This window comes from Astyanax mexicanus, chromosome 13 (assembly GCF_023375975.1).
Source record: "Astyanax mexicanus isolate ESR-SI-001 chromosome 13, AstMex3_surface, whole genome shotgun sequence".
NCBI classification, from domain to species: Eukaryota; Metazoa; Chordata; class Actinopteri; order Characiformes; family Acestrorhamphidae; genus Astyanax; species Astyanax mexicanus.
Genome location: NC_064420.1, coordinates 280,001 through 287,500, shown reverse-complemented (window position 1 = coordinate 287,500; position 7,500 = coordinate 280,001). Strand labels below are relative to the sequence as shown.

At 40.6% G+C, this 7,500-nt stretch overlaps 1 protein-coding gene across 1 annotated transcript in view; it reads left to right on the top strand.

Moving 5' to 3' along the window:
* The window catches only part of ppp1r14c (protein phosphatase 1, regulatory (inhibitor) subunit 14C), a 16,336-nt gene that overhangs the window by 2,005 nt on the left and 6,831 nt on the right, over window positions 1-7,500 (top strand). The gene's annotated exons all lie outside the window — the stretch shown is intronic.

Sequence of the window (7,500 nt, the reverse complement as noted above, 5' to 3'; positions counted from 1 at the left end):
CTGCTGACATCCAACCCTCTGCACCCCTAAACCCATACAGCACCTATTACCATTTAAAATCAACACTATATTGTGTGTGTAAAGTGTATTTACATTATTTCTGCAGGCAGTATACAGCCCTGGAACAAATAGGAGTCCGCTTACAAATGATGAGTTTCTTTGATTTTACCAAATTAAAAACCTCTGGAATATAATCAAGAGGAAGATGGATGATCACAAACCATCAAACCACCAAACTGAACTGCTTGAATTTTTACACCAGGAGTAAAGCAGCATAAAGTTATCCAAAAGCAGTGTGTAAGACTGGTGGAGGAGAACATGATGCCTAGATGCATTGGTGTGTGTGTAAGTGTGGAGGTGGTGGAGGTTTTTCTCAAGATGCAGATTTCTCCAGCTTTCCCTCCTTCAGCCAATCAGAGCGCAGCATACTGACCCCCTTTCAGAGAGGCTCCTCAGCAGACGCTCGCGGCTCCCGACTGATTTCACGCTCGTGAGATCCGCAGGCTTGACGGACAGACAGTCTGTGTGTGTGTGTGTGTGTGTGTGTATATTCATGTGTGTGTAGAGCTTTGTCGGCACAAAATATCCTCAGGATTTTGGAGGATATTACAGTTTCAGCACCAAGAGAAACAAGAGGAAAATGCCTGCATTAAAACAGCAGCTCCAGAGATCACACTGAATACAGTACATATATACAACTCTGTTAAAAATGAAGGTCGCACTTCAGTTTCTGAATCAGTTTCTCTGATTTTGCTATTTATAGGTTTATGTTTGAGTAAAATGAACATTGTTGTTTTATTCTATAAACTACAGACAACATTTCTCCCAAATTACAAATAAAAATATTCTCATTTAGAGCATTTATTTACAGAAAATGAGAAATGTCTGAAATAACAAAAAAGATGCAGAGCTTTCAGACCTCAAATAATGCAAAGAAAACAAGTTCATATTCATAAAGTTTTAAGAGTTCAGAAATAATCAATATTTGGTGGAATAATCCTGGTTTTTAATCACAGTTTTCTTTCATGCATCTTGGCATCATGTTCTCCTCCTCCAGTCTTACACACTGCTTTTGGATAACTTTATGCTGCTTTACTCCTGGTGTAAAAATTCAAGCAGTTCAGTTTGGTGGTTTGATGGTTTGTGATCATCCATCTTCCTCTTGATTATATTCATGCATTTCCGTCAAATTCATCCCAAACACCCCAACTCATCCCAAAATAAATTTGAGATTTAAAGTGTAATTTAAAGCTTTATACTGGTTTAGGCCATGACTGTTACTTGATTCTATTGACAGTACTTCTTTACAGTGGGTAGTCAAGCTGTTTGAGCTGCAGCTCAAAATAATTGAAATCATACTTAAATGAATGAAAGTTTAAATAAATGGGTTTCCACAAAAAATGGACATAGAAAGTGGAGTTTTAGAGTCATTAAACATCTTTAACCCTTTGCTTTCATTCAGAAACATTGTGTTCAGTTCTGACGGGGTGAGTTTGGGGTGAGTTTGGGTAATAAGACCTGAGTATAAAACACGATCATAAGCTGCTTATCAATTAATTTTATTAATTTTAAAGCATTAGAATCAGTCACAGCCTTTAATCCTTTTTAAAAATAGCTGGAAAAGACAAGACGAGCTGTAATGTACCACTGTTCTGTGTATCAGGGGTAATTTAAGTGCGCTGATCTCTGTCTGCAGGTTATTTTTTAATGTTAACGTTTTAGTGTCGGTATGTTTACTTTGATATAGACAGTTATCCAACATACATTACTGTAATTTACTGTACTGAATTAAACACACTCAAAGCCCCCCAGTCCCCCCACTGTGTGTTCAGGTGCTGTCGAGACCACACACACACACACACACACACACTTGACAGCAGGATGTCGCACGTTTAAACGATGTTGGGTAACAGCTGAGATTAGCAGATGTTCACCACAACTGAGAGAACAGACCACAGTAAAATCACACCAGCGAGGGCCTGATAGCTGAATGTAGAGATGGACAGAGCAAGGTGAAGGTATAGAGGAGGTATGGGATGAGTTAGAGGACAGCAGGAGGACAGTAAGTCTGAGTTCAGTAAGTCTGGAGACGAGAGAATTTTCCCACAGGATCAAATGTAAAATGAAGCAGCAGCAGAAAGGAGATCTGGGAGGTCGAGCTGTGTCTACTGGGAAATGTCTATTTCTGTCTCTAATAAACCAGTAGAATACTTGTGACTTGTGTTAACGTGCACACACTGTTGAGGTGGAGTGTGTGTGGGGGGGGGGGGGGGGGGGGGCATTGCGTAATCTTTAGTGTTTACAGTGATGTATTTCCTGCTTGCTTCTCGTTGCTGTATCAGCACTCTCACCTGTTTCTGCAGAGAGAGGGGTTGAGAGAGGACGCGAGATAAACCAGAGAAAGAGAAAGAGAGAGGAACTGAGGAAAAAGGACAAAAGACGGCTTAGATTTTGTCACGGATTGTTCTGGAGCAGGGAGAGGACGCAGAGAGAGGACACAAATGCGAGTGCATTTATTACAAAACTGGAACCAATAACCAATCAGGAATAAAAAGGAGAAAAACAAAACATAGAAACAATAAAAACACAGAGATTAGAAACTCAGGAAAACCATCAACCAAACATCAACCTAACAGACTAAAAGACATACAAGAACCGACAACTGAGACTGAAAACAAATGGCTATATACTGTGTATATATATATACGTATATATATATAAGGAAGGGGACAGGAAACAGGAAACACCTGAACCCAGGTCACGAGGGGGCGGAGCTACAAATCAAACACAGGTAAAAACTTGAAGGCAGAGACTCTTTACCCTAGGAGGGTAAAGAAGACCAGCACACGCCTCCTCCGATACATGTGAAGTCAGACTCCGCCTCTTTTTGAGCTACTGCTGATGCTGTATAATTGCCGAGTAGCATCACAGCGCTAACGCTCGGAGGAAAGCGCAGCGACTCGGTTCTGATACATCAGCTCACAGACGCAGCCTTGTGCCGCCTGTTTTAGCAATTAGAGAAACCTGTAAAACTCAAGCAGCATGTTTTGTGTGTGTGATAGCAGTGTGCTGGTTTGGTCTGAATCTGATCTGTGGTGTTTTCTCCTCGTTATTGTCTCTGAATCTCTCTCTGTTTTTCTCAGTTTAACTCTGAGTCTCTGAATCCATAGAGGTCGTCTGAAAACGCTGCGCCGGCTCTCTGATGATTCAGGCTATTTTTGGGGGAACAGTACTGCAGATCACAAGCATGCAGATTTGATGTGTGTGTGTGTGTGTGTGTGTGTGTTTCCCCTGAACAGAGAGTATACAGCATGCCCTACTTTTGTCATTGGTTTCCTAAGGAGAGCTTAAAGGCCCACTGAACGAGAGGCTTACATCCTAGAGGTGTATCTGTGGTGTGTGGTTGTGGTGTGTTTGTGTGTGTGTGTGTGTGGTGTGTTTGTGTGTGTGTGTGTGTGTGTGGTGTGTGTGTGGGGTGTGTTTCTCATTTAAAGGTGTTTTGATAGCGATTAAAGCAGCAGATATTGTTGTATACAATGTTAATACAATCATACACACACACACACACACACACACACACACACACACACACACACACACACACACACACACACACACCAGGCAAATAGAGCAGAGCGAATCCATCTGTAAACCTCTCTCTCTCCCCGTCTGTGTGTGTGTGTGTGTGTGTATCGATCGTTCTTTGAGGTTGAGCCTGGAGGGGGTGTCTGTCTGTCTGAGGTCATGAGGGATTGCATTTCATTCTGCTGTGTGTGTGTGGAGGTATGAAGAAATACCATCATTGTCTCATATATATATATATATATAGATGTATATAAATAAATATAAATTATTTTATTCTATAAACTACAGACAACATTTCTCCCAAATTACAAATAAAAATATTCTCATTTAGAGCATTTATTTACAGAAAATGAAAAATGTCTGAAATAACAAAAAAGATGCAGAGCTTTCAGACCTCAAATAATGCAAAGAAAACAAGTTCATATTCATAAAGTTTTAAGAGTTCAGAAATAATCAATATTTGGTGGAATAATCCTGATTTTTAATCACAGTTTTTTTTCATGCATCTTGGCATCATGTTCTCCTCCACCAGTCTTACACACTGCTTTTGGATAACTTTATGCTGCTTTACTCCTGGTGTAAAAATTCAAGCAGTTCAGTTTGGTGGTTTGATGGTTTGTGATCATCCATCTTCCTCTTGATTATATTCCAGAGGTTTTTAATTTGGTAAAATCAAAGAAAATCATCTTTAATTGATCTTGTATTTTTTCTTCATTCGTTACATAGGATTCAGATCATAGATCAGATCTGATGTATGCAGAGGTGCACAGCGGTGTGTGTGTAGTGTGTGTATAGTGTGTGTGTGTACATTGCCCTGGGCTGTGTATCTGATTGGATGCTGTAAGCTGTGTGTCTCTCTCTGCAGGATTAAAGCTGCTTGTTATTCTGATATGAAGCTTCAGTAAAGTGACCTGTCTGCTCCAGCAGAGCTTGTCTTTATCCAGACAGACTGAACACCGTCTGAATACACAACGAGCCGAGCGGAGAGACACGTCCCCCAGATTATTTATAAAACAACATCTAGTCTGATCTGAGTCCACGTCTCCACTATAATGAGATGGAGAAGTGTTTGTGGAGGTATATCCTGTAAACTGCAGGGTTTAGACAAGCTGGACAAGCTGAGAGAAAAGGATGGAGTGCAGGGAGAGCAGGTTCTGCTGGTGCAGGTAATGGAGCGTAGCTTTAGGCTGCTCTGTGTGGTGGGTGAGTGCTGGAGCAGCTGATGGTTTTGATTGGACAGGATTATTCTTTTTCAGATTTTTTACTTTTCTATTGATGTCCTTGATTTCTTTTGAAATTCAGACCTGAAGGATGAGGATTAGGAGTAGGAGTATTATGAGAATGAGGAGCAGAAGGAGGAGGATGATGTCTTTTTCACATCGATTTTTGTGCAATATTTCAGTTTCACTGGTAGCAAAACAGCCCCAGGACCTGATGCTGCCACCACCATGCTTAACAGTACAGTACAGTACAGAGTTCTTGAGGCCAAGCGACTCAATCTTTGTCTCATCTTTCCATAAAACTTTCCTCCAGAACGTGTTGATTTTGGAACAGGGGCTTTTTTCCGTGGATGTCGATCTGATTGGTTGATTTAATGTTATGCGTCGTGTGATGCACATTTGTGACGAAGCGAACACTCCAGCCAAGTGATGACTAGTGTGATGAACACACACAGATGGTGGAGAAACTGCAGCATCTTCTTTTCCTCTTCTCCGTGTTCACACTCGAGCTGTTGAGCTTATTTGCCGCACACTAATGCGTCTTCAAACACAAACACACACACACACACACACACACACACACACACACACACACACATCCCTGAGCTCTGCAGACCGGCACTAATCACTCTGACCCACTTCCTCATTATTTCTCCTCTCTCTCTGCGTAACGTAACTCTGAGAGTGAAGACAGAGAGCTTATTTAAGCGACTCCTCCACCAAACCAGAGGATGAGCGTGAGTTTACGTGTTTGGCTGGGAGGGATGGAGGGATTTATCTGTACTGGAAAGCGTCCTCTGGAGTAAATAATTCTATTCTAAATCAATCAAATCCACTTAAACACAGTAAAATGCACCAGTTTCTAGGCAAATAACAGCACAGCTCACAAGCAGCCAGTGTGTTGGGGTGGCACTACTGTCTAAGTGCATTTCTGCACCTGAAATTTCAAACCTGAATCACAGTTAATGTGTTTTACATTGAATATATTTAGTTCAAATAGATTCAGTTTTACACTGCAGTAGTTTAATTTTCCTTTTATTTATAAATACCATAAAAAGTATTTTGGTGCCACAAACAAAGCAAACCCTGTCTCAATTTAGATTGATGGATTGCAGGTGTAAAAGGTGCTGTAAACCATGGGTGCTGTACACCTAGGGAACAAAATTTGGTCCCACAAAATAGGTTTCGGTTCTGATAGTGATACAGTTACAGTGATACATAGCAGTTACAGGAAATTGATGCAAGCTCTTTTTAACCTTATAGAACAATAGAAGAACAAATTATCTGCAACTGTGTTATGGCACAATCTGACACCCCTTCTCGTACACTTTAGTACAGATGCAATTTATATCTTTTTTGATGTCAAAGGACTTGGTTTAAGCTAGCTAATATTTTATTTTGCTCACTCCTTTTCTTTTGCATGTTGGTCATCACAATATTAGACTAGAAATAATAAAATACAGCATTTATACAAGAACACAGCTTTAACACTTCTGCTTCTAGTCATGTTCTAATGTTCAAAACTAGCCGTTCTTAATATCAGGGATTTGCTTTAGAAAAAAACTATAGTCAGCTGTTTTTAATGGTTCTCCTGCTTTGCTGACGTGAATGAACCAATGTGTTATGGTGCACACACACACACACACACACATATACATATACACACACACACACACACACACACATGGTGGCACGAGGACACAGATGAAATTGGACAGGCAGGGCAGAATTCAGCTGTGCATCCAACTGGCAAACATCCACTGCTGCCACATGCCTCAACACACACACACACACACACACACACACACACACACACACAGCTCTGAGTGAAATAACCCCTCGCTTGGGTTACAGGCGTGTGTGTGTGTGTGTGGAGTGTGTGTGTGTGTGTGTGGAGTGTAAAGCTGGGTTAAGGTCAGTCTGTGTGCAGTTCTTAGTCTGCGCTGTGAGAGTGAAGCATGCTGGGTAATTGTGAGTGCTGCTCTCAGCACCAGCACAGCAGAAAGTCCTGGAGATCAGCAGCTTTACATTAGAAATCATCAGCGCTGTTAATAAACCCTTTAAAAATCTCCTGCTAAAATCCAGAGCTGAAGCCGGGCGGCGACATCGTCTCGTCAGTTAGGAGATAACTAACAGCGCTAGGAACAGCATGCAGTTCATTCCTGTGTTGTTTGTGTGAATAACACATCAGTGTTTATATACTTTACCCAGTAATTCAGAGCTAAGAAACAAATGGTTAGAATTAGTCTATGGAGGAAAAACACCACCAGCCAAGTACAATTAAGATAGGTAGGTGTTTAGATGTTTAGAACAGTTCTGTTTACACTAGTTAAAAATAAAAATCCGGGGTGGATTTTTACTTTCTGGACCTGGACTACCCACCTCTGTGTGCAACTATAGGTTTAAATAGGATCTCCGGTGGATTTGGTGTTTTACAGAGACTCTAAGACTCTAGGACATTATTACACATGTTGTAAAGTAACATATGACATTGTAAAGACTGTTATTAGTGTAAAAATGTCTTTATTTTAAAATTTTTCGCTGGTATTTGTATGTATGAATATTCATGAGCAAGAGCCGAAATCCTATCATGAAGAAGCTACAACAGTAGGAGACCACACCATATCTGTAGTGAATTAAAAAATACATTTTTTGCTGTTTTGTAATTGTTTTGTAATTGTTTTGTAGTGCTTTT